General features: G+C 36.1%; 1 protein-coding gene across 2 annotated transcripts in view; it reads left to right on the plus strand.

Annotated features, from left to right (window-relative positions):
- LOC131063388 (probable rhamnogalacturonate lyase B) overlaps positions 1–21,599 on the plus strand; it is a 263,290-nt gene that overhangs the window by 196,516 nt on the left and 45,175 nt on the right. The window lies entirely within an intron of this gene.

The raw sequence follows: 21,599 nt of genomic DNA on the forward strand, positions 1-21,599 counted from the left end.
ACCAAATCTCAAACTTTTTGGGTTCACAAGGCGAACAAGGGAAATGTGCTTCTATATAAATATATGATCTATTGAAACAAACCTATGAGCTATGATAGGATTAGGAATAAAAGTTTGTTTAGGAATGAATAAAAAATGGTTGCCAAATGAATGAATTGTAGAAAATATAAAAAAAACAAGAGGGCAGTGACATTGTAAGTAACAAAGGAAAGGAAAGATCATGTCCTCTATCCAAGAAAAGATTGTACAAACCTCCTAGTGTCTTTAATGAACCAACTAACCCACATCTTTTCATGTTACTATTGTCATCTCAAGAAGATGATACCCTTTTTTTACCATGAAAGAGGCCCATTGAAAATGTCCCCCTCTATAATGTACCAATTTATAGTTTTGGAATTTGTGCGTTTGTCAATAATGGATAAAAGTTCTCATTTGTTCCAATGTTGTAAGTGTTTGTCAAAATGCAGATCTATATATTTATCTTATAAACTAAGACAGAAATAAATTCCCTTAGATATCATTCAATAGCAAAAATTACAATTTGTAGGTTCACTAAATAACAACACCATTCACTCAGTTTGAAATAATTTGTGACCTTTTTAAAAAACTTCTTGTATTAAAGTTGTTGTTGTAGACTATCAATTGTGCCTTCTCTTGTATTACAGATAACTTCTGGTGACCTTTGAAGTTGTAGTTTCATGTACAATAATATTTTTTTGCAATGGACTCTCGGTATACACATTACCCAAAAGCGATTTCCCTTCATTTCACTTTGAAACACTTCCCACATCACCATGCAAGCACCTAGGTAAACTTAAACTTCTATCTAGTAAACAACCCTTCAACGAAGTAGGGTGGCAGCACAAAATGCAAGGATTTTGATTCTTGACTAATACAAACTACTCATGACTTCCTCTCCCTCCCAACATCCACCAAATTTGTCCAACAAGATTCTAAAGGACCATTTTTTTGCATTAATTTGTTCCCATTGACCAAACTCTCTCACAAAACCTGCCGACCAACACACTTCCTTCACAAACACGTCTACCTGTTGGTTGAAAATTTTGTTCACTTGGGGAAATATATAAAATTGTGGCTTCAACCACAGTGTGAGTAAAACTCTGCTAATTAAGGGAAGGTTCCTCCTATCTATCTAAATATTAAAACTAAAATAGGATGGAACAACAGTCTTTTTTTTTTTTTCAAGAAAGTCAATATCCTTTTCTCTTCACAAAAAAGTGATAGCAATTTAACATAAAACAGCAATAACAACTTTTTTAAAATGAAATGAGAGAAAGGAAATGAAGTTTCCTAAAAGTTCAAAGACTTTCGTCACTTCCTTTGGGACGGGACAGCAAAATCAAGCTCAAAGTCTTGACTATGTGAAGTCCTATCTACCCTTTTCTATTTTAATGATATTAAAAACAAATTATAATAGCACAAAGTCTGAAATAACTTATTTATTTCTACACAGGACAGCAAGAACTAGTGTGAGCTCAAAGTTTCACAGCTATTTCTTATTATAAAATCTACTTCTAATCTCTCTTAAGAACGAGTGTAAGCACAAAGTCTTACAACTTTTCTCAATAGAACTTCTACTTTAACTAAAGTAATCTCCAATACTTGCAGCACAAAGTTTGCAAATCAAATTTGATTAAGCCCTTTAAGAAACACTTGAAAGAAAGGTAATATTGAACATAAACTCAAGAATATATCACAAAAGTCTCAATAGTTGAGTAATTTTCTTCTATTCCTTTCAATCCATCAATTTACACATAAAGCTAAAAGACTTCTTTGCTGCAAATTTGGCAGAGTTTTTGCATGCTTTCCAAAAGATAAAGATTACAAAAGACTCCCTCAAGTATTAATAGGAGAGGAGTCTTGAGAAAAAGGTGGGAGGATCCTAACTAACTTGAGAAATTCTCTCAACCACTATGACTTTTTCAATAACTAACTATGACTTATTCAAAGTTACAAGTCCTATTCTAAATTGACTTGTTACTCGTCTACTTGTAATTACAAAAGTGCAAGTAATGACTTGACTTGCAATTTACAAAAAGTTTTTACAAGTAAACGTGTCAAAAGAAAAACTAGAACTAAGAGATTACAATTCTGAAAATGCAACTAAGTGTTGAAAAACGCTTAAGTTGCAGCATGTGAAGACATAAATCCTTCAAACTTCTGGATGATTCGGCTCGTGGGTGTTCTTGTCAACAATCATGGTCTTCACAATGGTATCATGGCATTGAAGAAGCATAGAATTGTTCTTCTCCAAAGTGGACTATATTTCATGCAAGAAGATTCGATGTTTCATCAAAATTTGAATTGAGGCAGCTGCAAATTGTTCATTCCTCCACTCATTATGAATCTTCATCTGTAGATCTGCGAGCTCTTCTTCTTCTGGTATCAACTCCCCATTCTGACCCATGATATTGCAAGAGGCCTTCTCACAGTGAGAAACAACACCTTGGAATACTTCTACTCGCAATCTCATTACATCATCAATCTCTTCAATGAGGGATTTGAGAACAAGGGCTTTGTTCTCTAGAAGCTCTTCAAATTCCAGATACATGACCCTGGAAGGAATAATGGCATGCTCCTGAAGAACACTCAACTGTTGTCGAAGCATCTTGCGTCAAACCGTCAAGCTACCTTCAACCCTTTCCAAATTCTGTTTGAAAGTCTCAGAGGTATGATTCAATTTTTCTTCAATGGTCTCCAACTTAACCGTCATTTGGAATGTCTTTCAGCACTTGTGCACACAGATCATGAAGTTGATCCACCCAAGAATCCAACGCTTGTACCTTCTGAGCAACTCTTTCAAATCCCCGAATTGTTCTTGTGAACTAGAAGAACTTGAAGGATTACTCCCTTCACCAGCAGGTTTTGTGATTTTATGAACAGCTGCAACAAGTTGCCTATTCTCCTCTTCTAGCTTATCTTTCTTCGCCAAAAGTTCATCATACTGCTGTACTAGTGAAGCTACGGATTGTTCGGCATCAGGCTTCACCACTTCATGCGTTTGTTTACCCAATTCTATCCTTGTAGCCCCGTAATCAGCAGCTTGCATTTCCTCACGTGGCTTATCTGCAAGAGGCTCAACAATTTATGCCACTTTCATCTTGTTGCCGTCAACAGTTACCCTTGAGATTGTCTTGGCTTTTTTGGCAACTTTGGGCCTAGATTGCTTGAGTTGCTGATAATCAAAGACATCAGTAGAAATTTCCTTCTTCTTCCTCTTGGGAGTAAAAGAACTAAGCCATGGGGGTAGAATGACTAGTTCTCCTATAGTAGCTACCAAAGAAAAAAGGAGAAGTAGTTTTTGTTTGAACAGCCGTGGTCACCCTGGGAGAAGTATCTGTCTGGATGGCAACCACGATTTGCTCGGTAACCAAAGGGCATGAAGATTGTCTCATAAACTCTTCAAATCCGGAAGTAGAGGTATCAATCTCTGACAAATGAATGCATGCAGGAGTATCCTCGAAGATTTCCAACAAACTCTCTTGTTGATGATCAAGAGGTGGCTCAATTGCTGAAATAGGAACGACATTTTGAGGAGACTCATCCACTACTGTGTCAGGAGGAGATGGAGGCAGCTCCATGGAAACTAAGGGAATCTCATGAGGTGACTCCAAAGCCAGTGACTTAGGAGCATCATTCGATTGTTGTCCTTCCTCCGGATTATCGGGATCAATCACATGAATGTGAATTTGGGACTTTTCTTTTCCACGAACTTTCGCCTCCTTAGGAGGAAGCAATATTGCCTGACTAACCCGCAATTTGATCCTAGTGCCTGAAGATGATGCACCTTCCTTGTTGTCAATCTGAATCTCAGACTTACGTCTAAGAGGCCTCGTAGAGTCATCTTCTTTTCCATCCTTAATCTTGATGAATCTAACACCATTACCTTTGAGCCAAGTGTTGGTGTTAGCTAGGATAGGCTAAAATCTTTCAAGAATGGAATTGCATTCTTTATGTGACCATTGGATTAAAGGAAGTGGGGCTTCATCAACCCTTCGTGAGACATACTCTGGATCAAGCACATTCCTATAATCAATCATCCCTTGCAGAATGTCCACCAGGTTCAAACCAATAACTTGCTCAAGGGTGAACCTGCAGTAGTCCATCTTGAGAACCTCCATTTCTGTATGGAGATCCACCCAGATATCCTCAATGCGATGCACATGTATGAAGGACCTTTTGATCTTTTCCTTCATACCTCAGTAGTCAAAATCTGCCATTGACTTAAACCTTTTGAGTTTAATCTCTTGCATCTCAATGTCCATAGCTTTGGCTTTGGTGGATGTGATAAGGGATTACCGGCCAACCTTCAATGGGTTGGTTGTAGAAATCCCCATCCCAACCTTATGTCTGATAGATTGATGTGCATGTACAGCCATGATCTGTCTTCCCAACTCCATAAGAATAATCTTATCAGTCGAGTATCTAGGAAGCATGTATGGTTGCCGACTGTAGCATCCGACTCTTATATAAGTGAAAGTCGGGAATTGAAGGAACAAGCAACCATACTCATTCATTCTTTCCCATATCTGACACCCTTCTGTTCTTTAGAGTATTGTCAAACTAGCACATGAAGTAACCAAATAATGCATCTTGAACCCTCCTCAAATGTAATCTATTGGGTCTTAAGGGCAGCTGATCATAGTATTCCCACACAGGTATAAGCGAGCGATCACCCTTGGTAGAAAGACCAGGGAAATGTCTAAGTGATGCTGCTAAATACACTAAGTATGAATTCATGTAGAAAGTCATGGTAGTAGGGACTGCTGCAAGTTGTTCACACAAAGCATCACTGAATCTCTCCTCATGATATATGGTGGGACTGCCTTTTGAACATGGTAAACTGATACATTTAGGGCTCAAAAACATTAGAGTGCTCAAGACCCATCATCCTACTGAGGAGAGTAATGATGTCTCCAATTTCCCACTTGAAGTCACAATGGTACAACTTGGCCCACCTTGTGAAAGCGGCTCGTGGCTCATGAATCCATCTGTTGATGTGGCATTTGCAGTCCTTTTCCCTCTTGACATAATACTCAGCTGCACTATCCTTTGAAATCTCCATATACACAGGTGTTGATGGTATTCTAAAGATTTTCTCAATAGTATTCACATCAAGGTGGATTATTGCCTCACCATCATCATTTCTAATGGTTCTCGTCTCCTTGTCGAAGTGGTGAGCGCAAGCGAGAACAAATTCAGGTTCTAGGGCAGCCACTGGAAAAGAAGATGCGTGATGAATGTGGTTGTCCAACAACTACTGCATATTACTATCCTGCGGATCCTCCACCCTTTTAATGAATTCTGACATGTCAACATGCTCTATCTCCGTATCTTGATATGATCCAAAGGAGAGGAAACTTGTGAAGGGGAAACTTCATTCTGGTACTTGTCATATTTATACTTCATCTTCTTTGGAATGGGAGATGATGGTAAATTTGACATTGAAGAGCAACCTGGTATGCTGCGATGAAGACTTAAAAGCTATGAAATCCAGGGACGTATCCCCTACCTGAAAACCCCTGTCCCAATCCCGGGGACGTTTCGGGAACTTGGGGACGGCCAGGGGATGCTCCCCCCCCCAATCCCCAAATTGTCAGAATTTTGAGGGGACGTCCCCGAAACGGGGGGACAACTTCCCTAGCTGTGGGGGACGTCTGTACATCTCGGGGACGGATTAGGGACGTCCCAGCCGTCCCGGGGACGGCTAGACATCTCCCAAATCTAGGGCTAGGGAAAAATATTTAAAAAAAAAAAAAGTCGTATTTTCAATTTTTTTTAAATTTTTCTAACATGGGCCCTCTATCAATTCAAATTTTTCAAAATAGTTATAAAAAATTATTGAAAATATGACTATCTATATTTTTCTAACATGGGCCCTCTATCAAAAATTAAAAGGCAACATTAAATTTATTAATTCATATCAAATATTTATAATTTTAAATTAATTCATATTATAAATTTTAAAATTTATAAATAGAAAATAAATTAAATAATAAAATATTAAATAATAAATATTATACTTTGCTTTTTAGTATTTACTTAGTACTATTTTGATATCCATATCGCAATTGACAATGAAACAATATGGCAGCAGTGTAGCCTTTGGGCATATTGTATGTTATTTCTTTAATATCTATTATGATATGCATATTGACAATGTGAATGAATTGAAATTCTGAATTATGAGTGCATATTGAGTATTGAGTCTATTGATAATGTTGTATGTTCGATGTTTGCATTCTAAAATGTTTTCATAGTATCATACACATGCTATATCCATGTTTTCATATGAATATAATGTATAGATGCATGCTTTATCCATGTTTGCATATGAACATTTAGAATTTTCCTATATATTTTAAATTTTCCCTATATTTTATATAGCCGTCTCCTTTGGCGTCCCCCCCCTCGTCCCCAAGTTTGGCAAAAAAATTTGCCGTCTCGGAAACTCGTCCCATTGTCCCCCCGTCTTGGAAACTTGGGATAATGTAGCTTAAAAGTGTTAAAGCAACATCATAATCAATTGCAATTAAAATTTTTCTTCTTCAAATGGGAAGAACTCCAGCCCTTGAACTTTACAACTTTGTGAGAGAAAGATGAGAAATAAATGGGATTGCTGGAAACTTGACTTTGACCAATTTTGGATCTTGGGGAAACTTTTACAAGTATACAAGTGGGGAAGAACAAACACGCAATCGGATCTTTGAAACCCGAATGCAAGTATACTTGTAAAACGGAAAATGGAGGAATGAGTGAAAAATGAGATTTTGACATGTGGGAAATGGCGTGAATGGAATGTACGGATAATGGCAATGAATATGGATGAAAATGGAAGGATTTTGAGAATTTCGTCTTCAAGAAAATGGGAAATACTTTCAACATGTAATCCGGTTCTAAAAACCCGATTTTGAAAGAATGGGTATTTTTCATCTTTGAAACTCGGAATTTCAACAAAAGATGGTTAAAATATTACAACCATAAGGTAAGATCAATTATTTTCGTCCTACTTGTAATTGGGATTTAAAATCCTGAATACAAGTAAAGAAGGAAAATGAGGAAGATCAATGCAATTCACAAATTGCTTTGCAAAGGGGAAAATCTCTCACACAAAACCGATTTTAGGAGAAAACCAACATATATACAAATTTACAACTAGAAAGATCAAATAAGAAGAGAAAATAAACAAAGCAAGAAAGCAAAAACCAAAAGAAAACTTACCTTGCTTATCCAAGATGCCTCTTCAAGAGATGAAACAATCTTTGAATGGAGAAAGCAATCCTTCAAATAGAAATAAACTCCAAAACCCTTGCCACGTTTTTTCAAATCCAAGTTTGAAGAATGAAGATCAAAAATGTGGTACAAAAAGCAAGAAAAATGGGTCAAATCTCTATCCAAACCCCACGCCTAGGAGAGGGAAGCCAAAACGACTTTGGAGAGAAAGGATTCGTGGGCAACTTCAAAGGAAAGATGTGGCATTTACAAAACACGTGTTTTCTGTTAAACACCAAAAAACCAGCAATCATGACCTCCAAATGGTGTGAAATGTGTTTGAAAATGCATGAAAATAGGGAAGAATTCAAAACGCCTTATACCTCCTCAGATTTCTCCACATAAAATTGCTTGAAATCCTCAACAAATTCGCCTTCCTTGGCTGGTCGGGTTTTTGGAAGTGAACAACAAGTTTCAATTTTACATGTAATAGTAAAATCAGGTTTCTTTCTTCATATCACAAGTTTAAAAATGACTTTATCCCCATTCTAGAGCAAATCCGGTTTTGAAACTCATTTACAAGTTTAAAATGTCACTTTTCATTGCACAAGGCAAAATCGGGTTTTTGTGAGAGAAATACAAGTTATAATAACTTGTAAGAGAAAAATAAAATCCCCTCAACAAGTTTTAATAACTTAACTTTAAAAAATAACTTGTAATGGGGATTTAAAATTCCCTTTAAAAGTGACTTAGAAAATAAAACATGTAATAGGGAAATAAAATCCCTATTACAAGTAAAATCACTTTAAGTAGGAACTTTATAAAAGAATTACAAGTGACTTTTAAATTTATAATTTAAAATTAACTTGCAACTTATCCAAAAAGTTCCTATTATGACTTAAAAAGCCAAAAAGCATCAAGGGGGAAATAAAAAGCAAGTTACAAGTTCTAATTTCATGGAGTGGACTTGTAATTAACTTAAAATTTCCCTACAAAGACTAAAAATAAAGGAAAACATTAAAACTTGCAACTTAAGGAAAATTTCCCACTTGCAGTCAGGGAGAAAAAACTCGAAATTGAAGGAAAAACATAGCAAATGAATCCAGAATGCGATGAAATTTGAAATGTGGTTCAAGGATGGATTGAAGATTAGTCCAGTCCAAAAGATAAGGCAAAAGTCTACCTCGGGAAGCATGCCATAGAGTAAAATTTTCATTTTTTGACAAAAAATTTATGTAATGGTCCATCATTTTTGAAAACAAAAAATGAGGACAACACTACCTTCTGATTTTATTGGGCTCCTCCTTCGATTTACATGAACTTGTATAAAAAAATGGAATAATATACCTTATTCATTTAGTTGCTCGTTTATTACTTTTAAATTATTACTCACATACAAATAGGACATTTGTTGAATTACTTTGAAGTGGAATAATCTCTTTAAGGTGTGAAATAAGGCTCTTTATTGGATTTCAAAGATCTATTTATAGCCTTAATCAACTATCTTGTCCTTTTTTTTAATTGACCAACTACCTTGTCCTTTTGTCATGTGTTTCTTAAATTTCTATCTGTCACCTTAGCACAGAATAAATCAAATTTTTCAATGGCTCTATCCAAAAGAAATGAAGGTTTTTTCTTAATCACTTCCTATTGTGGAAAACGTTTTTTGCTGCCACTACCCTTTCACATTATAGACCATCACTGTGAATGGCTCCTATAAAACTCCTCCACCAGAAACACTTATTGCATCATTGACAAGGTTAGTAGGGTTTCTACAATCATCTTCAAATGTCGATCTTGATTTCTCCATAAGTCTCTTGAACAACCTACCACATCACCATGGAATAATAAAATTTCAAGGAGTCTGACATTCAATTCAATATATTCTTGAAGAATTTCTTCAAGTCACATCCTCTTTCCAAAGTCAACAATCCATGGAGACTTGGTGGATGCTCATTTCAAACCACATGGTTAATTTGGCCCATGCTTTTGCATTGTGACTGTTATCTATTCTCCATTAACCAGAATTGTGGCCAAAAGAATGTAAATTGAGAGGCCAATGCAAGTAAGTATCGTAAATACAAAATGTTCATGCTCATTTGGATCATCCCTGCACTGGTAAATACAATGCATAGCAACTAGAAAGACAAGGGTTGGTACCACTGCCAACAGAAAAGAACCATGATTGGATTGTCTGGAAACATTGTTGTTGACATCCATGAGAAATTTCCCCCAAAACAGTGCCAACCAGGTTGGGCCTCTGATTTATGGAATTCTGCAACAAGCAACCCACCATTACTGCCTCTTTCAACATACAAATTTTTGGGTTGTTTGTATCCCTCTGATATAAAGAATTGAGCAGCACGATTGAAGTCATCAAAGCAATTTTGTTTATTTGCAAGCAAGCTTGCAATATGCCATTCTTCTTATTCCCTACCACTGACTTCTTCTGTAGTCTCGAGCTTGCAAACAATACACAATTGGGATGATACATCTGATGATTTACAACTTGGACAGTTAACTGCTTCTTTTTTGGTACCTTTTTAAAGCATCCACTATAGCCTACACAATGAGGTCGAGCCTTTGATTTTTCGAGCTTCTTTCCCTTATGCTGCTAACAACAACATTCAACTATAAGAAAAGAGCCAGGAATAGGGGTTCTTTGTATACAGGCCTGCCAAAATTTCTTCCCCTATCACAATTTGATGCCCTTAGTCCCTTATCAGCCGCTTCTTCAAGAGTGGCAAGAGTGTTATGTTATGGTCCTTATTCTTTTACTGAGGTTCAATTGGACAAGCAAGCTGTAAATATTTTGTATTACAAGAACCACTGGAAACTTGCTTCCTCTGCTATATATCCTATAGTATATAAAACACTGACTCCTAAAGATCTTCTTTAGCATATTCTTCCATCTCAACATTGCGATGGTTAATGCAAGCACCTAACAAGGCTCCTCACACGCTATATGCTTATTGTTCTAATCACGGAGTATTGACAAATGTGACGAAAATTTGAGAGCCATGTTATAGACTTTATGAGATTCATCCTCAAACTTATTTACCTGTACTATATCCCTAAGAGGATCAATACGAATTGCAAGGGTGAATTTTACTGTTTCAAACTTTGAAAACTTTCCTTACCATTCCAGCTGCAATTTGCTCAGTCGAGCTATCATTTCCCTCGACGAAAATCATTGTGTGAATAATTATTTTTTTATTCTGAGAAGACACTACAAGCCCATTGTCCTCAAAAGGCATGTCATCACTCCATTCCTTGTTCAACTTTTGAGTGGATTTTATGATATTCATCTTTAATAAATTCAAATATTTTCTCTTCCTGCATATACCACTTCCATTTTAAGTTATATTAGATGCAACCCTACTTTGTAAGATAAAACTGCAGCCTCTTCAATACACAAAACAGCTACAAGTCACTGTTCTTTTCTGATGCATGCATTTAGCAGTATCATCTCTAGCTGCACTAAGGTGAGATAGAACTACATTAATTACCGTAACATTTCAAAGTTGAATATGTGCCTTAGTTTTTGTGCACAGATTTTCAATTGAATCTTTCATTGCTCTCTCTTCACACTTATACTCAGCTGGGTGAAGGGACCAACCTTCTTTGGAGTTGACAAGAACTCATTTCGCCCATGCACTGATCTCTTCACATTATATTTCCTAATATATAACTTTCCCATAGCTTCCTCTTTCTTTCTCAGTACACTAGACTTCACAATCAAACATGTTAGGCCCCAGGTTCCACTAAATAGTCAAGAAGAAGATTGCTCTGGAACACATTTCAACTCTCTAACCATTAAAATCATCTCACATAAATATTCTTTTCCTCGTCAACTTTATTTATCTGCCCTTCTCGAATGTCCCGATTCGCCTATCTTGAATATATTTAAACACATGAGACAAGTGTATTTTGAATTCTAAAAAAGACTCCTTATTGTAGAAAGTGCTATGCATGAAGACAGCAGCTGGTCCCGTGGCTTCAAATGCTGTCTGCAATCTGTCATCATAATCTCCTTGCAATTGTGCAAGAGCAGCAAAGTGCCTCTTGCCATAAATGTGCCATTTGACCTGCACAACAAGGATAAACACAAGCTAACCCTATAAACTTAGTCCATTCACATTCCAAAGTGTGTTTCCTTCTTGCATATACGTGGCTTTTGGAAAGGCTAATGATATGTGATGTCTCTATCCAATCCGTAAAACCAAACAAGCAAACAGCTATAAGAAAGCTCCTTGTATTGTCTTTATGAATGATGTGAATAAGGAGCAGTGAATAAGCTGATTCTCATAATCAGCAGTAAAGGAAGATACTCAAAGAGAAATCAATACTGGTGTGATCTTGAGAACATAACAATTGCTTGTAAGAAGGAAACAGTTAAGCATCTCAAAACGATGATCATGACTGCAACGATTTATACATCATTTCAGTCACAAGGGCGTCAGTCATGAAGACAATTCTTATGAAAGAAGAATATGTGAAGGAATACATATTGAAGACAAATTGGCAGCATTCGAATCATACGTCATGCAGAATATTAAAGAAGAAGCAATTATATGTAGTAATTATTAATATATTAATAGTGATCTGATAACATAGACAACACCGACTCTCATTAAGAAAACAGCAAAGTCATTAACATGGTCGACTTATAATTTGATAGCCAACTTCATTATAATATAATGTGGTCCACTTATTAAGAGCAGCGATTGAGCAAACATGACAGCTGATCCTTATAGTGATTGATATTAAAAGCCTATATTAAGGATAAGAAGAACGTGGTGAGGAATAATTTGTTAAGTGTGATCTGTTCTGAAACAAACACTCAGCAATTAAGAATAGACTTGTTAATTTATTCTTGGAAAGGTGTAATCATGATAAACAATTAATGTGGCAATAACAATACTAAAATAGACATACCATTATCAAAGGCAGCATTAGATATTGATTAGTAAACCAAATAAATCAGACATATCGGCGAATTGTTAAAAATTAGACATCAACGATGAGTCATGAGAAACATTTGATATGCTTAAGTCAGCGATTAGTTTGACTATAAAAAACAAAAGACTTGTTAACATAATAAGGCAGCAAACTTGTAAAGGAGACGTAGCTATTCATACAGAACAGTAATTATAGAAACAGTGATTTAGATAGTGAAATGGCATGATCTCCAAATGGCATGATTCATTAAGCAGGTTGTTTCCAAATGTAATGAACTATATAAAAGATCACCAATTCATTAATGAGATTCATTTTATTTCAGTAAACAAAGAGGTGCATCTTAATTAAACAAGTGTCATCCACTTCTAAGGTGATGATTTCTCATATGAAGCGAGGCGTCTCTAAGAGATAAGAAGATATAAAAAAATTACTGATTTGATAAAGAGGTGTGAAGTTTTTATTTTATTATTAATCTAATATGTAGGTCTCAGTTGAGCAACAGAATTCTATAACATGGAAGCATATAATTCAAATATATAAATCAGGGAAAGCTTCATAAAGAACTGCATAATTATAGGGATTTCAATTAGGTAAAGCAGTCAAGTTTAAAGGCCTATAAGAGGTAGACTTATACAAGGTTAATGCATGATTTTAGAGTCATAAATCAGGAACAGAAGTATCTCATATAGGCAGATGTATATCTGAGTTTATGCATGATTTTGAAAGACATTAATCAGCAACGGCAATCAGAATTTTATTAAGATTAATATATTCTCTTGTGCACATATATAAGACTTATATCAGAAATTCAAGATAGTTTTAATCTTCCTCATCATCTAAGACCTTATTGTTCATATTTGGGTTGTTCATTCTTAAATATATTACAATCTTAGTAGGTATATTTCAAGCATTTGTAAAAGGGGACATTACAAGTGGTATTAGAGCTAATGAACCTGCCAGCCATTGGGTAAATGTTGGAAAAATTGATAAAATATGACAACGAAGGATATAAAACAATTGGCTAGATCACTCTATGAAGAAAGCAACCAACTTAGTATTGAATTTCAATCAAAGGATGAGATCGTGAACGCACTTGAAAGAATGGAAGAATGTTTGATTCACATTGAGGAGTCATCCTCCGGAGTGTTAGACATAGCCCTAACTCCTACAGTGACCACCTTGCAACAGCACAAGTGGTTGAGGCATCATGATGAAGATATCAAATTGTTGATGACCTCTTGTTTAAGTCAAACCATGAGAATTTTGGTACGTCTAGTGCCTTATGATAACAACACAAGGAAAGAAGTGTTGAACCTAATCATAAATAGTGTCAAAAATCTTGATGACACTAGTAGTACACACTATTCAAGACGGGTGACTGTTGTCACAAGTTTGCACCGTTGTTGAACACTAGTGCTCAAGAACCTAGTGAAACATGGAAACAACCTCCAAGTGTGGGACCTTATGCATGTGAAGTTGAGTCTCCGGAGAAGGCCAACTTCCTTATCAATTAGGGTGTGGTGTTGGACCAGCCCAACACTTATAAAACCTATTCTAATGATCTAAGGGGAAAAGGGGAGAAGGAATGCTGAAAGGGAAAAGAGGTGATGCACCTAGATTGAAATATGTTTCTTCCCCTGCCTGTCAATAAACCACCCAAAGATATACACAAATCTCAATCTTAACAAGTATCTTCAATAGAAAACACGAAGGTTAGAACCTAACTGAATGCTGAGAGGGACCGAGAGATATCCACAGACAACATATGCAAGCATTGATTAACACAAATTGAAATCTGAAGACAAAAAAAAGAAAGATTGCCAAATAAGTGGTGACAAAACACATAGTGTATTCGACAACTAAGAGAAGGTAAGACAAACGATTTATTAACATGAAGGCAAGGCGATTTGCAGTTGTAGAAAACACAAAAAAATTGCAAGAGAAAAGGGAGAAGAACCCTTAGAAAGAGCTACAAAATTTTCTTTTATAGGTCAGGCATAACTCAGATGAACACTGGGCTCAGAAACCCTAACTAGCTAGGGTTAGGTTACAAAAGAAAGAGGATCAGATCAGACAGATTGATCTGATGGTTGCGTGTTTGAAAATATATCCTAGAATTGGGAAAGAGCAACAATCCCTACATGAATGGCATCTAAATGCCCTCTGCTAGGCCCAAAAAGTCTTCAATCTGCAATAAATGAGCATGGGCGGCCAGCATTTGCAGAGTCACGGTGGAGTAATGACGGTTGCCCCTTGGCCACCTGAAAGTGGTTGGGATAAATCAGATTCGATCTAGGCCACCAACAAGGTCAAAAACTGATTTTCGACCCATTAAATCGACAACCACCTTAGGCAACAAATTTGAATTTAACGCACTCTCCAAGTTTGAAATCGGACCACCCGATCATCATCCTTGTTCGCAGGTTGACGACTAGGATTGCTCCTTGAAAATGAGCTAGTCCCACCAGCCAAAAAACCATTGCAGCCAAGGGTGGGACCCAATTCCCGATTGCTGCAAAATAGTGATAGCACTCTATTCCTTCTTATCGCTGGCCACATTGCTCATCGATGTAGATGTCGAAAGTAGCAATGTTCTTGTTAGTGAGGAAAGAGTGATAGGCAAACTCCAGTCATAACAACTTATAACTCCCGCTAGCATCGCTCACTGCCGTGTCGCGCAAAAGTAGCATAGTCGCAGCAAGGAACAAAAGTGGAATGTTCCCAACTGCGAGATGATTGATAACCAAAAGAACTCCCGCCAACTAGTAGTGCGTGAAAGGGGCCAGTCCCGCCATGAAGATGGGACCCTCCAGCTGGTAAACTTAAGTGAAATGACCGCCTTGCGACGGTCAGCAAAGGAAAAGAAAAAGGCCAAAAAAGGTTAAGGCAAAAGCCTTAAGGGTTTAGGGTTTTACGCTCGGTGGCAAACACAAGGGGTTTTAGCCGTTGACAATTTCTCAGATCGGTTATCTGCATGGCTAAGGTTGACACAAAAATGGTCAACAGTGACCATTTTGTACACTTGGGATTGCAAGATCTAATCCATGACATGTTGTATCATCTCTTTGCCACAATCAAGGACAACCATGATGAAGATATTTTTGCAGCCATGAAAGATATTATGATTCTAACTATCAATGAAAGTGAGGTTATCTTCCGACTTGTCACATCTATGCTATGGACTGTTTGGATAGAAGAATGGATGCTCTGTTCATCTGCATATACATTATTCCATGAAGTGTTCAAACAATGCGAGGAAAAACTCAAACTGTAATGTCCCCTTTTCCGCTCTAGTTTGTTTTGGGGACTGTTAGCCTATTCCGGAGACCAGTAGGCTAGTCGGAAGCAGAAATTAGGGTTTCCTACCTCTAGGAGGATGTTTCTGCATTTTCGAAGGATTGCATGTTGGAATTTGTCAGGTTGGGTTATGGATTCCTTTTGGGTTTTCAGAAAGCTTCACAGTGAGGGTACATGCATAGCAAGTTATGGAGTTTGACCAACTTACTATTTTAAGTAAGTGGACGCAAAAGCAGTTGACTTCTCCAGGTTTTTCTGGGTTTTCTGAGAGCTCTGCGATGGTATAACATGCAAACCAATCTGAGGACCTTTTCGGGACTTACTATTTTTAGTAAGTTTGGCAGCTGCTCAGAATGTGGTAAAAATCACTTTGGAAACACTTACTATTTTTAGTAGTATGCTATTTATAGTAAGTACTATTTTTGGCAGGGATTCTGCAACTCAGCTCAGTGGCTATTTCTGGCAGTATTATTTTGGCAGGATCCCGTATTCACTCAGATGACTATTTTTAGCAGTTCAGTTTAGAGCTCCAACTCAGTTCAGTTTTGGTGATTTCCAGCACTTCAGTCTCCGGCTCAATTTGGCAATAATCAGTATTTGAGAAGGTATTTTTAATATATTAATACCTTAGGCATGAGGTATTAATACTTGATTATTTTATAGATGGATGACTTAGGAGGGGAGAAAATATTAATTTTATCCTAAGTCTATTTGCGTGAAATTTGCATATACGACTTCAAGGGGGTGTTATGGTGTTAATAGTTAAATTATAACTCAAGGCAAATGGGGCGATTTCTTAAGTATATTGCCTTAGTAATGTATTTTATTTGGAAGTCATAGTTGGGCGCCCACTTTACACTTTATTTTATGACACTTATATTTATTAAAGGGCAATTTTGGGTGAATGTGAGTTGGGTGAACTTGTGCAAGGAAATGAAATGAAATGCAATGCAAAATGTGGATGAAATGGAATGGCATTTGGAGAGCATTTGAATTTGAATTTCACTGGCAAAAGAGTTATAAATACAGGCCTTGGGCTCTCATTTGGACATCCAAGAATTTTTTATAATGAAATGTTGCCGAAATGCAGAGTGAAAGCTTCGGGGAACGCTTACCTCCTAGCCATAGCTTGATTTCTTGCTTGCAATAAAACAACTAGTTGATCCAAAGATTGCTCTTCATTTAGAGGAGTGGATTGAAGATAATGTTGCAGATTTATGTATTAGTTTTATGATTCTGGAGTGTTGTGTGTGGATTTTCAGTTTGCTGGTTTTGGTGTGGCTGAAGTGTGTTTTTCGTTCATAGCTCCTTGTGTGGGTGTCAGTTCGTTCTGGGTGCTGGAGCTCGTTCTAGAACGATTTCCAGATGACTATTTTTAGCAGTTCAGTTTAGAGCTCCAACTCAGTTTTGCTTTTCAAATTGGAAAAAAGAAGCTACTCCGGGATCCTATGATGAGAGTAGAATCGATCACAAACCTTGGGACTTAGGAATTTATATGATGAACAGATTACTTCATCATGTGATAGAGTTTGATATACTTTGTGAGTACAATGACAACAACATGACGCAAGGAATACGTGTTGAAGTACTCTATAGGATTATTTGGGACCCTGATATCAAAGATTGCTTGTGGATAAGCAATTTCAAGGAGGGAAGACTGTGACATCCCCATCCAATCCGTAAAATCAAACAAGCGAACAGTTCTGAGAAAGCTCCTTGTATTATCTTTATGAATGATGTACATAAGGAGCAATGAATAAGCTGATTCTCATAATCAGTAATAAAGGAAGATAGTCAAAGAGAAATCAATACTACAACAATTACAATCTTGAGAAGATAACAATTACTTGTAAGAAGACAACAGTTAAGCATATCAAAACAATGATTATGACTGGAACAATTTATACATCATTTCAGTCACAAGGGCATGAGAAAGCTCCTTGTATTATCTTTATGAATGATGTGAATAAGGAGCAGTGAATAAGCTGATTCTCATAATCAGCAATAAAGGAAGATAGTCAAAGAGAAATCAATACTACAATAATTATGATCTTGAGAAGATAACGATTACTTGTAAGAAGGAAACAGTTAAGTATATCAAAACAATGATTATGACTGCAACAATTTATACATCATTTCAGTCACAAAGGCATCGGTCATGAAGATAATGCTTATGAAAGAAGAGTATGCGAAGGAATACACATTGGAGATAAATTGGTAGCATTCGAGTCATACATCATGCAGAATATTAAAGCAGAAGCCATTGTATACAGTAATTATTAATATATTAACAGTGCTCTAATAACATAGACAAGGCCGACTCTCATTAAGAAAACAATGAATTGATCAACATGGTCGACTTATAATTTGATAGCCAAGTTCTTCATTATACTAAAATATGGTCCACTTATTAAGAGCAGCGATTGAGCAAAGATGACAGCCGATCCTTATAGTGATTGATATTAAAAGCCTATATTAAGGATAAGAAGGACGTGGTAAGGAATGATTTGTTAAGTGTGATCTCTTCTGAAACAAACATGCAGCAATTAAGAGAAGACTTGTTAATTTATTCTTGGAAAGGTGCGATCATGATAAACAATTAATGTGGCAATGACAATACTAAATTAGATATACCATTATCAAAGGCAGCATTAGATATCGATTAGTGAACCAAATAAATCAGACAAGTCAGCGCATTCTTAAAAGGTAGACATCAGCGATGAGTCATGAGAAACATTTGATATGCTTTGGTCAGCGATTAGTTTGATTATAAAAGACAAAAGACTTGTTAACATAAAGGTAGAAAACTTGTAAAGGAGGCATAACTATTCATACAGAACACTAATTAAAAAAACAGCAATTTAGATAGTGAAAGGGCATGATCTCCGAATGGTACGATTCATTAAGCAGGTTGTTTTCAAATGATATGAACTATATCAAAGATCACCGATTCATTAAAAAAATACATGCTATTTCAGTAAACAAAGAGGTGCATCTTAATTAAACAATTGTGCCACTTCTAAGGTGATGACTTCTCATACAAACGGAGGCATCTCTAAGAGATAAGAAGATAGAAAAAGAGGATTGATTTGATAAAGAGGTGTGATGTTTTTATTTTATTATTAATCTAATCTTGAGGGCTCAGTTGAGCAGCAGAATTCTGTAACATGGAAGCATATAATTCATATATATAAATCAGGAAAAGCTTCATACAAAACTGCATAATTATAGGGGTAAATCGGTCAAGTTTAAAGGCCTATAAGATGCAGACTTATACAAGGTTAATGCATGATTTAGAGTCATAAATCAGGAATAGCAGTATCTCATATAGGCAGATCTATATCCGAGTTTATGCAAGGTTTTAGAAGACATTCCTAAAAGGGGACATTACATGATAAGTTTTGAAAGATTAGACCTCTGTAAAGTGACTTTCCACAAGATAATAAACATACAATTCAAGTTGTCTCCGAGTGATCAATAATTGTTAAAGAAATTTATGAAGCTATTTTAAGTCTAAGAGGCGAAAAAAATTAATCAACATTTTGGTGGCTTCTTAAGGGTGTTTGCTTTCTAAACACAATGAGTTTGAAATATAGTCTGAAATATTGGAAAATGATAAATTTACATTGAGTTTCCAGTCATAGAATGACTGGTTCTGAGTTACAATACCATGAAAAATGAATAAAAAGAGGCTTCTATAGGTTACAATACTTAGTCAAAATTGAAAAGAACTTTCCAAGAGAGTTTTATTGTCCTAGTACTATTTGCCTTTGTAAAGGTGGATCTGTTGTGTATCAAGAAAGCTGGTTCACCAAACATAAAAATGAGGAGTTCAAGGTAGAACAAGAAGGATCTTTTGTTGTTGATGCTCTTGCACATGATGTGAAAACTGAAAAATCAGACTTGTTGCAAGCAGACGATAAGCATGATCAATTAGAACAGCAGTGAGGGGAGTACAATCAGTGAAAGAAGCAAGATATTGAACAAGAGAAGAGTTCCCAGCATGAAATTTTGACTATTTTAACTGATGAGCTTCATTTTTTAACTGAAAATAAGGAAAGTGTTTCAATGCCTATCTCAACAAATCTGTTACTACTGCAGGATAACAAGCAAGAAAGAGGAGAAAAAGAAGAAGAGCCTACAATTTGGTTTGATAAGCTGCCTTCATTTGTTTAGCAAGATTAAGAAAACATGTCCATGCAAACATCAGCAACAATTTTGGGGCAGCAAGAGGATGTTGAACGTTGTGATGAGTTGCTGGTTCATGAAGTTGGACAACATAAGTGAAATTAGACAAAAGGAAGAGATCATGGATGACATGAAACAAGTGGATGAACAAGTGGGGTATTATTATAAAAGAGTTCCCAAATAACAATTGGGAAATAAAAAAGTATGTGCAAGGAAAATTCAAAGAAAGCATGTGGACAAGGCATCTTGGGAGGAAAAGAGAATACTATATCAAACACTTCAATCTCACATATGACCATGCACAGAAGAACTATCTAAGAGTAGAAACAAAATGGAAAGAAAAAATGTTAATGTCTTTGCTAAGAACTAGTTTGTGTCAACTTAGGTGTGAAACGATAAGGTGGATGATACATAAACAAGAGCGGGTAGATATAAGATGTTTCTATTGTATTCTGGAAATGATGGAGACGAAATGGCATTACATCATGGAGTGTCTAACTTACAAAGATTTCGAATCAATTACATTAAGACTCTAAATGTGGTCTTGTTTTGTAACATGTTGGAAGAAGCAAAAACAAAAAAATTTATAGATCACTTGATCAAGATACATAGTAGAAAATCTAAGAATAAAAAAAGGATATTAAGTAGGCGTAGTGTCGCCGATCTATTTTGTTTTGGACATTTATTCTTATCTATGTTGTTGGCTATCTGTGGGTCCCATAGACTGTTTGGCCTCGTGGACATTATTAAAAACATTCATTCATTCACTCATGCTTGCACTCTTGTTAGCATGCATCCAAATCCTTCCCACTCAATCATGTTAATTCTTGTATTCCAAAATTAATGTCAAATGCTAATTGGATGGCTAGATTCCATATTTGCCAAGCATGCATGAGAAGAATATATTATTTGATGATCGTCAATCACTAAGGCCAAATAGGATTCATGAGCTCACTTTATAATTTTATTCATCAAATCTCATGGATACAACATTTTTCGGTTATTGATTTTTTTTGTTTGAGCTCAAGTAGTAATATTCATTTGAATTTGAGCAAATGTTAACTACCTCCATGTCATATCTCATTTCGTTTGGTACCCATTTGGTAACTACAACACATCAGTTCCCTTTCTCTTTGAATTTTTCAATTTCTTCAATTTTTGTGGCATACTGTTGCTACTTGGATCATTGTAGGTAGCATGATCTAAAGTATGCCATGTATAAATATGGGCTTTTCTATGTTGTAAATATCTTTGGCTTGTTGTGTAATGAAATTGTATTTATGTTTTGTTGCCCATTACCTCATCCTATAGAGAGTTGGATCGAACTTGAAACATTTATGTGTTTTATGCTCATTCATGCGATGGAAATAGGTTAGCGTATTTGTTGAATGCATGCTCTAAATATCTCCAATTTTATTTAATGTGTTTAAGATCGTTATTTGGACTATAAAAATTGGTTGAACCAACCTCGACTACGCTCTACACCAAATGTGAATGAAATGTTGACCCTTAAAAGGAGAGTTGCTCACCGTTTTTGGCACATTGCTACTTTTTTATTTCATTTCTTTGAGCTCTATCCTCTTGTCTCTTTTCTTGGGCAATATTACATTAGGAGTATAATAGTGCTCGAAGTAGTTTGTTTCCTTGCATATAAGAATAACAGTAGTAGAAGCAACAACAGTAACAATTAGCTAGCTAGTACCAAAAAGGATCTGACCTTTCCTAGAGGTTCTCATATAAAGCTATTATAGTGTGCGGATGATCTCATGTTAATTGCTAAAATAGATAATAATCTGAGAAAACATTTGAGAGTGCTTGAAACCTTTTTGTCAAGAAGTTGGGATGCAAAACACTAACAAAACCGAAATAATGATCTTCTCCTTGTGGGGAGAAAGTAAACAAATTGTATTTCTCTTTGA

This window comes from Cryptomeria japonica, chromosome 10, assembly GCF_030272615.1.
Source record: "Cryptomeria japonica chromosome 10, Sugi_1.0, whole genome shotgun sequence".
Classification (NCBI taxonomy): Eukaryota; Viridiplantae; Streptophyta; class Pinopsida; order Cupressales; family Cupressaceae; genus Cryptomeria; species Cryptomeria japonica.